The following is an 11028-nucleotide window of genomic DNA, read 5'->3' as shown; positions in this document are numbered from 1 at the left end:
TATGAGCGTGCAGGGGTCTAAACAGTCTGCCCTCACCCTCACATAATGCAAACGCACACACACAGCTTTGTTTCGTGAACTTGGAGTGTAATTTGTTTTTGACTTTTAAAAATCCTATTTTCCCTAACCTAACCCTAACCCAAAAACCTAACCCTAACCCTTAAGCTTAAAATAGCAAATTCAGGACCTGAAAAAAGTTGTCCTACCTTTTCAGGACATTTGGGTGAATTCTTAGGACATTGGGGTCCTGATAATGTAGGAAAACACACACACACACACACACACACACACACACACACACACACACACACACACACACACTCTTGTACAACTAACCTTGTGGGGACACAAAATTCAGTCCCATTCAAAATCCTATTTACCCTTGCCCTAACCTTAACCCCAAAACCTAAGCTTAACCCTAAAACTAACCCTAGCTCCTAACTCTAACCCTAAACAGCCTAGAAATATCATTTGACCTTGTGGGGATTAACAAAATGTCCCCAGTTCATCACATTTTTGTTTGTTTCCTATTCTTGTGGGGACTTCTGGTCCCCACAAGTATAGTTAAACAAGTCCACAGCTTTCTCAATATTTCATACAGCCCCAACGGAGCTTCTCAAAGCCAACCAAACCAAGAGCACAAACCTGGAACACAGGCTCCATGGTACCCCATAACCAACTATGAAAAAAAACAACACAGTTACCTCCAATTTGCAACAATCTGACAGACTGTATTTTCACCCAAAACACAATATAATGACTTACGCTTAACCAACCATTGGGGCTTCAGGCTCAAACAACTTCAATAGCAACTTCAACAGAATGTGAGTATAATTGCACACCATGGTATGCATTGCTAACTGTCCATATTATTAGGTGTTTAGAGCAATTAAACAGTTCAATATTCTGAGTGTTGTTGTGTTTGACTGTGTTTGAGCAGATGGCTTTGATTTAGTAAACCAACAGGGAACTACAGTATTACAGTAGCCTACTGTGTTGTGATATTTTCTGTCTACTGGGATAAATAGTGACTGACCTCATCAATATGAGACGTGAGGATTGAGGATGAAGATGATTGTAAGTACCTTTACTGTACGTTTCATGAAAAAGAGAACATGGCAACCATCTGTTTTGGCCCAATTTCTCACTTTGAGCCGCCTCTCAAACCGAATATCGAATCAAACACACAATTCTCGCCACTCTGTTTTGTCTGGTATTTTCTTCAAGCTGGGTGTCATCGGAGAGTAAACTATGTGTACGTTTTCAGCTCTTTGAGTTTTTTCCCCCTCTCTCTCTCTCTCTCCGCATGTGTGTGTGTTTGCGAACGCACGTGTGCTGGCTTTGTTTTTCTTTTAGAAAATCCCTTTGATGTGCCCTGTTTATTTATTTATTTAGTTGCCGCGAAGGCCTTTTTGCCGGTTAGGGCTACGGTGGGTACGGTGGTGCTCGGAGTGCCATCCATCAACGAGGAGCCTCTTTGACGGATGATCCGCTGACCTCGCCTTCCCAGCATTCTCTGGTTTTGCTACAGTACAGATAAAGTAGGGCCTTTTTTTTAATGAGACACAATGCACTCAGGAAGGTTTCATCCCTTCCTCATCTGTCTGAGTATCAATGTGTGTCAGAGTGTGCATATACTCATACTGTATCCCATTTCTAAATATGAACATATTGTTCTGAATTGGTTTAAAATGGAATCTTTCCATCCCTTGGTAAAGATAACCTTGGTAACTAAGGGCTCCCTACTGTGTGGATGACACGTGATTTCATGCTGTCGATATGAATATTGCAGCAATGATTCATGATATGAACAAGGTTTGATTATAAAAAAGCAGTTTCATATAAGTTTCACTAAGTTCTTTATACTTATTATTACATGTTAGTAATACCTTCCTGTATTTGAATGTACAGTGCCTTCAGAAAGTATTCATACCCATTGACTTATTCAACATTTTCTTGTGTTACAACCTGAATTAAATATTTTCTAAACCATCTACACACAATACCCCATAATGACAAAGTGAAAACATGTTTTTGGAATGACTTGCTAATTTATTGAAAATGAAATACAGAAATCTCACTTACACAAGTATTGACACCCCTGAGTTAATACTTTGTAGAAACACCTTGGGCAGTGATTACAGCTGTGAGTCTTTCTGAGTAAGTCTGTAAGAGATTTCCACACTTGGATTGTGCAACATTTACCCATTATTATTTTCTTCAAGCTCTGTCGAATTGGTCGTTGATCATTGCTAGACAACCATTTTCATGTATTGCCATAGATTTAAGTAGATTTAATTCAAAACTGGAACTTGGCCACTCAGGAAAAATCATTGTCTTCTTGGTAAGCAACTCTAGAGTAGATTTGGCCTTGTGTTTTAGGTTATTGTCCTGCTGAAAGGTGAATTAATCTTCAAGTGTCTGGTGTAAAGCAGACTGAACAAGGTTTTCCTCTAGAATTTTGCCTGTGCTTCGCTCCATTCCATTTATTTTTTATCCTGAAAAACTCCCCAGTCCTTAACGGTTACAAGCATACCCATAACATGATGTAGCCACCACTATTCAAGAAAATGGAGAGTGGTACTCAGTAATGTGTTGTATTGGATTTGCCCCAAACATAACACTTTGCGTTCAGGACAAAAAGTGAATTGCTTTGTCACATTTTTTGCAGTTGTACTTTAGTGCCTTGTTGCAAACAGAATACATGTTCTGGAATATTTCTATTATATAGAGTTGAAATGTATTTCATTTTAAGTTTCCATCCCAATATTAGACTTTATATGACAAAGAAACGCCGGATAAAAAAAGAAGGTATTAATTATGATATATATTCATAACATTCCATCCATGAGGTCACTAGAGGGTGATTTGTTCATTTGATTGCAGGAAAGGGCTACACACTCTGTTAAAGTCACCTTTGGCCTCATGGTGAAATCCATGAGCGATTTTCTTCCTCTACGGCAACTGAGTTAGGAAGGACACCTGTATCTTTGTAGTGACAAGGTGTATTGATACACCCATCCAAAGTGTAATATATATAATTTTACCATGCTTAAAGGGATATTCAATGCCTGCTTTTTGAATTTTACCCATCTAACAATAAGTGCCCTTCTTTGCGAGGCATTGGAAAACCTCCCTGGTCTTTGTGGTTGAATCTGTGTTTCAAATTCACTGCTGCTCAAATGAAGGACCTTTCAGATAATTGTATGTGTGGCGTACAGAGATGAGGTAGTCATTCAAAAATCATGTTAAACACTATTATTGCACACAGTGGGAGTCCATGCAATTTATTATGTGACTTGTTAAGCACATTTTTACTTCTGAACTTATTTAGGCTTGCCATAACAAATGGGTTGAATACTTATTGACCTAAGACATTTCAACTTTTTATTTGTAATACATTTGAAATATATGTCTGTGTCTATTTGTGTGTAGCTTAAATTCATAGACAGAGCTATGGATACAAGCACTGACCATCCATGATATCAAAATGATAGTTTTAACCATGTTTTGAGACTATACAGTGTTTGTTCAGAAACAAAAGGGTATCGAAAAGCTTATATTTTGGGTTCTGATGGGGTAAGACAGTTGAACTAAGCTCATAAGTTATATTCATGAAGAATCAATGAGTACATACATGTTATCATGAATTTAAAAGTAAAAAAAATGGATGTAGCAACCACCGATTGCCCATTTAAACACAATGAGAGCCGGATGCATACTATAGGCTATTTACTCATAACCACCATACAACAAGTGAACGAGGACTCAAGGCTATAGCAGAATTGTTGAACCACAAACACTGAAGGCTCTAGGCATCCCCAGGCATTTCCATTTCCATTGTTTTTATTAGTACCGTTCAAGAGGGAATTCATTTAGAACGAAAAAGTTGTATTCATGGTGAGGGTACAATAGTAAGAGTACTAGTTTGTTTAAACAAATGCTCTTTTCTTTCCTTCATGACCTATTGTTGACTACTGCCCAAGGAGAGGCATTTCTCACTCTTAGTGAACTTTCTGATTCATTCTTACTGAAGAAAATGTGTATCGCCGCCATTAAACTAGTTGCATAGAGCTATAAGAACATTTTCTCGCTTGACCTTCAACCACAAGAAGTACTTCAGCACTTGTGGAGATTTTAATGGCCTCATTTATACCTGGTTCTAACATGCATCCTGTGTCTTGTATCTTGATGTTGTCCACATTCTGATTGTGTCCGCATTTTCAGACGTGTCTACACATGGTGTTAAAATGTGAATTTTATCCGTCCACTGTCTGCATTGTGACCAGATTTCCTTGTCCCTCCCTGTATGCAAATTATTAGACAGATATTCTTTCAAAATAATATGCATTTACTTTAATACTCATATTGATGGCATTAAGTCAATGGTGCCAGTTGTCAATGATTTTAGAGGGCGGGATAATGATGATTTGAATGGTTTCACTGTCCAGATCCATATACACTAGCTCCGGAGGTGGGCAGGAAGATCTGATCACATTTACATCACAATGTATCTTTAGATCACAACGCGTCTTTCAATCGTCTACACATGTCTTAAAATGTGGACACAATCAGAACGTGGATAAGATTAGGACAAAGGACGCATGTTAGCACCAGGTATAAACATGGCTAATGGTTCTCCATTCCCAGTTAAAAAGAAAACGATGAATAAATATTCATGAAATAGATATTCAATAAAAAAAAAAAAAATCTATATCCTTTACAAGCTATATGGCACATGATATTCAGAGGTGAGTGCTATAGAGGATACTTGGACTGTTTCACAATGTAATGCATCACTGTAGGCTGTATCCCTGTTTCTTTCTCTCACTATCCATATATCTCCTCCTCTTTCATCGTGCTGGCTTGTCCGCTGGGGCCCAAGCACCCCCCTCCCGCCCGACAGAAACCCCCAGATGGAAACCATGGGGATTAATGATTCATAAGCTGCTATATACACATAATTATTATTATTCTAATGTGTAGTAATGGCTCATGAGAATCTGATGCACACATGGCATGAATGGATTAATCTCCTTCCAACCAAAACAGAAATAAACAACTAAATATTTGGTCATTTTATGAAATTCTATATCTCGTGCCCTTTTGGTAACGAGAACCTGTGTTCGACTTACTGAAGTGTTTTGCTGTCGATGGCAAATCTCTAGTTGATGCTGTTGTTTGGAGTTTGGCGGTTGGCTAAAGGTCACTGGTATTTCTCAGAGGGAGTCAGTCTGTGAATTCAGCGTTTTAATCCCAGAGTGTAATTGAGCGTCTCGTAGTCTTCTGAACACACCGAGGGATAGAGCTCCGGTCAATCACCCTCTATGGACAGTCCATACAGCCAAGCTACAAATACATGTTGGTTGTATGGGCTCAGCCTTCGCACCTGTGCAATATGCTCAACTAATAAGGTTTTATTTTTTGTGAATAACTTTTTCTTTTATTTCTCTTTTTCCCTGTGAGGGGCTTAACATTTCTTTTGATTGAGAATGAACACTAGGGTCAATAAATTCTGGACAACTTCTGGATAATTCCAGAGACCTAGCAAAGCCAGTAAAACTCCCCCAAATATGGGGGAGTAAAGTATGTGTTTTCAATGAAATGCAAACACATGTACAGTACCAGTCAAAACTTTGGACACACCTACTCACTCAAGGGTTTTTCTTTATTTGTACTTTTTTCGACATTGTAGAATAATAGTGAAGACATCAAAAATATGAATAACACATATGGAATCATGTAGTAACCAAAAAAGTGTTAAATAAATCAAAACATAATTTATATTTGAGATTCTTCAAAGTAGGCACACTCTTGGCATTCTCTCAACCGGCTTCATGAGGTTGTCACCTGGAGTGCATTTATTTAACAGGTGTGCCTTGTTAAAAGTTAATTTGTGGAATTTCATTCCTTCTTAATGCGTTTGAGCCAACCATTTGGGTTGTGGCAAGTTAGGGGTGGTATACAGAAGATAGCCCTATTTGGTAAAAGACCAAGTCTATATTATGGAAAGAACAGCTCAAATAAGCAAAGAGAAACGACAGTCCATCATTACTTTAAGACATGGTCGGTCAAGCCGGAAAATTTCAGGAACTTTGAAAGTTTCTTCAAGTGCAGTTGCAAAAACCATCAAGCCTATGATGAAACTGTCTCTCATGAGGACCGCTACAGGAAAGGAAGACCCAGAGTTACCTCTGCTGCAGAGGATAAATTCATTAGAGCTAACTGCACCTCAGATTGCAGCCCAAATAAATGCTTCACAGAGTTCAAGTAACAGACACATCTCAACAACAACTGTTCAGAGGAGACTGCGTGAATCAGGCCTTCATGGTCGACATGCTGCAAAGAAACCACTACTAAAGGACACCAATAATAAGAAGAGACTTGCTTGGGCCAAGAAACATTATTATGTTTAATAATAACATTATTATGTTTCCACCTAATCTGTCCTTTGGTTTGATGAGTCCAAATGTGAGATTTTTGGTTCCAACCGCCGTATCTTTGTGAGATGCAGAGTAGGTGAACGAATGATCTCCGCATGTGTGGTTCCCACCGCGAAGCATGGAGGAAGTGGTGTGATGGTGGTTTGCTGGTGACACTGTCTGTGATTTATTTAGAATTCAAGGCACACTAAACCAGCATGGCTACTACAGCATTCTGCAGCGATACGCCATCCCATCTGGTTGCGCTTAGTGGGACTATCATTTGTTTTTCAAAAGGACAATGACCCAACACACCTCCAGGCTGTGTAAGGGCTGTTTGACCTAGAAGGAGAGTGATGGAGTGCTGCATCAGATGACCTGGCCTCCACAATCACCCGACCTCAACACAGTTGAGATGGTTTGGGATGAGTTGGACCGCAGAGTGAAGTAAAAGCAACCAACAAGTGCTCAGCATATGTGGGAACTCCTTCAAGACTGTTGCAAAAGCGTTCCTCATGAAGCTGGTTGAGAGAATGCCAAGAGTGTGCAAAGCTGTCAAAGGGTGGCTACTTTGAAGAATCTAAAATACATTTTGATTTGCGTAACACTTTTTTTGGTTACTACATGATTCCCATATGTGTTATTTCATAGTGTTGATGTCTTCACTATTATTCTACAATGTAGAAAAAATAAAGAAAAACCCTTGAATGAGTAGGTGTGTCCACACTTTCGACTGGCACTGTATATAAAACAATGCAGAATCGCCCTCTGAGAGGTTTTCTTGGCCAGCCATGGTTTTAACTTCCATGTTGAAATATGGCATAATTAATATATCCTGACACCCACATCAACTGGTCAAGTGAAGGCATCCAGCGGCCAGAAGGTTTGTCTTGCTTACCATTAATGAGTGCATTTTTTTTTATACCTGGAGACACAATTATTTGGCTGTGTGTTTGGTTGACATGGCAGGTTAAGACAGCGTTGGCCCGTTGAAGACCTTTAGCTAAAAGGGACCATCATATTGGCAGCATAATCATGGGTAATAAGTTTGTGATAATATGTGTGTGTGTGTGCCAGTGGAACTTTGCGGGGCCCTCCCACAAGATCTGGGAAAGCCTATATGGAAAGTCCATAAGGTCAAGCTCAACTACAGTTCTACATGTTGGTTGTATGGGCTCAACATTCACATCTGTGCAATAACCATAAAAAAAACACTAACTTCCTACAATTCTACACATTTTGCCATGAGTCTGGGAAAAAAGTTGCTGTTCTAATGCTAATTTCCTGCAAATCTACACATTTTGCCATGGGGCAGAGAAGAAAATGTGCATTTTTACAGCTAATTTCATACTATCCTACACATTCTGCAATGAGGCTGAGAGAATTTAGCATTTTTAAAGCTAATTTACTGCTATTCTACACATTTTGCAATGAGACTGAGAGAACATTTGGCAGTTTTACAGCTCATTTCCTGTAATTCTAATATTTTTTGTCATGGCTTATGAAGTGTTCATATCCTTTCTGGGGAGAGGGGCTACCATAGAGATGCTACTAAATTACTAGAGGGACTATGTCATAAACCCTTGACGTTCCAGAATGGGATGAAAATGGCAGCCATATTGGTCAGGGAGAAATCCAAACCAATCTAATTGAAATGAATAGCAGTAGCCCAATAATCCTTATTTTACTTATGGAGGAAAATAAAACAAAGTCATGTGATATATCAGAAATTGTGTAATAGAATTATTGTTAACCTAAAATATTGTCATATATCATAAATGCAATTTATTGTTGATTAACAAGACAGCATTGAAATGTTCCTGAATGGCCTAGTTAGTTTGATTGAAATCGACTTGAAAATCTACAGCAAGACTTGAAAATGGCTGTCTATCAATGATCAACAACCAACTTGATAGAGCTTAAAGATTTTTTTAGAATAATGCAAATATTGTACAATCCAGGTGTGCAAAGCTCTTAGAGTTTTGAACACAACGTCTTCATGCTTGTGTGAGATTTTTGAATGTGGTTGCTAGCTAGCGTCAGTGACACCAGTAGACAGTGTTCTTTGCTCCTGCCTGCCGAACACCTGCCCTCACCGTCGTTAACAGAACTGCGTCAGACAGGCTGCTAGCATAGCAGGCGGGAGGCTGGGGCGACACCATGTGCTAGCTTACTATTTAGCGATACAATGTGCTTGCTTGCTAGTTAGCTAGCTAGTACGCGGGAACCGTCTACCTGTCGTCACTGCTTCCCGATAGCACAGCAGATGGGAGGCTATGGCGACTAGTTTGTTAGTTAGCTAGTACACAGTGTCGCCCGCACTCTCGCCTGCTGTGTACTGGAGTCCTCCTTAGGACTAGCTGGCTAAGCTAGCACGCAGTGTCATTCGCTCCCGCCTGCTGGACACCTGCCCTCGCCGTCGTTAACGGAACTGCGGGAAAACAGTGCCTGACAGGTGGGGGAGAAGGACACTGTCTACCCGTTTACGGGTAGCATCCAACGTTATTGTGCATTACCACCTACTGTACTGGAGCGTCCCCGCCTCCAGCCTGTCCTAAATAAAAAATGGGCCAATAGAAGTATAAAGAGGGTTCCTGCAGATGCAGGAATGCCCACATTCAGGAAAGCCCCGAATTGCGGGCCACAATTACACTTCTCAAAAAGACTCACAGCTGTAATTGCTGCCAAAATGTGATTCTAGCATGTATTGACTTTGGGGGTTGGATACTTATTTAATCAAGTTGAATTTTTTATTTGACATTAGAGTATCTTGTGTGGCATTTTTTATATATATATATATATATATATATATTTTTTTTTACAATTCAATCCATTATAATCCTACTTCGTAACAAAATGTGAAAAAAGTCAAGGGGTGTCAATACTTTCTGAAGGCACTAAATATCATTATTCTTTCGAAAAACCCTCAATATCCTTATTCTTTGGAAAAAAAGCTTTAACCCACCACCACCCGCTGTTATCTAGAACCTTCCAGTGTATTGTTGATGAGTGAGATTAAGGTTTGGTCCTCTCTTTTTCTTTCTCTTCCTCAGACTCGGCCAGTAAGATTCCAAAGATTCCCTTTATTCATAATCCCCACTGACTCCTTTCCCTTTCTCTCACCTGATTAGAATTTCTGCCGTAGCCTCTGGGATTGGACAATTTGAACATATTTTATTTAACCGCTTTTGTAAGGCCTAATATTCAACAGCTGTGATCTATAGAATAATTTAATTCTCAGGGTCAAGGAGGGATTCTGCCATGGAAGGGGAGTGTACAATCACTCTTTAGAAAATAGGAGTGATAGAGAGATGAGAAAAGAGAGAAGAGGGGAAGAATCACACGAGTTGTCTTTAAAAATGAATGAGAAAAGGGGTAATCACAGTCACTGCATGGCAAGGAGAAAAATCAATACGAGCTCTCTGTTCATCTGGGCAGTCCGAAAATCCTTGAGATGAACAAAAGTTGTGCATTTTGTTGCCTTCGCCGTACAACTCAATAAAGGTGTGTATGTATGTGCCTGTGTTTTTGTGTGTTTAATAAAAGCATGTGTGTTTCTGTGTGTGCGTGCGTGCGACTGACAGACCGAACGTGTGGGTCTATGTGTTCAGTGAAAGTGCGTTGAATGATGTCTGTTTGAGTTAGTAACTGAAAAATGCCCACAGTTTGAAACCAAATATTGTTCTGCATTCTACAACACTGATAAACGAGCATGATATCCTTATAAAAGCAAGCAGGCTGGTATTCCTTACTGTGTTAGATGTATCCTATTGTATGAATGAGGGAAGGTGGTTGGGGACACAAGAGGACATCAAATAGATTGTGGTACTGCTGAACTCCCCATTCAATTGACCCCTCATGCCAACCTGCAGGGTCCCCGCTCGCTAGAATCCAATTCCACTTCCTGCCCTGTGTAGAAAGACCGTCAGACGAGCTCTCCGATTGGACACAACATGAATATTTAATCACCACCCTCCATCTAAGGCGGAGGTAGCATGGAGGGGGATAGAGGACAGGGAGAGGAGGGTTCGATTGCCCTTTTCTAGGGTTGCGCGTAACATTCAGACAATACCTTTCTCTCATCCCACCATCGTATCTTCCTCATCTCCATCCATCCATAGTATATTTATGAGCTTATGTTTATGTTTGGACAATCATGCATATGAAATGCCTCACTGCTTCAATTCGACCCCCATCGCCATCCCCGCATCCCTAATCCCCCCCCCCCCCCATCCCTTCTTTCGCCATGCTGCCATGCTAAGCGATGCCCCCCCCAGTTCATTAGCGAGCTCTTCAGTAGCCTGTCATAGAGGATGTGCTCCATCAAAGCTGATCGACTCCCCGTTTTCCAGAAAGATGTCGTGGGTTATCACCGTTTGCTCAGATCTCCGGCTACGGGGAACATGAATGGCAGACCGTTGTTTGAAGACAGTGATTTCTCCACTGATGCCTCCCAGTTGGAAATTTAGAATCTTGTCTGGTAAGACACCATATGCAAAGTAAAGTACTGTACAGCATGGAACTAGCTCAACAGTCAGGGCCTGCCTTCCAGGCTTCCAGCAACCTAGTCTGATCCATCCATCTCTTTCTTTTTACCTCTCTGTCA

The sequence above is a fragment of the Salvelinus fontinalis genome, chromosome 30, assembly GCF_029448725.1.
Source record: "Salvelinus fontinalis isolate EN_2023a chromosome 30, ASM2944872v1, whole genome shotgun sequence".
NCBI classification, from domain to species: Eukaryota; Metazoa; Chordata; class Actinopteri; order Salmoniformes; family Salmonidae; genus Salvelinus; species Salvelinus fontinalis.
The sequence above is the reverse complement of the archived record's forward strand: the minus strand, read 5'-3'. Positions refer to the sequence as shown.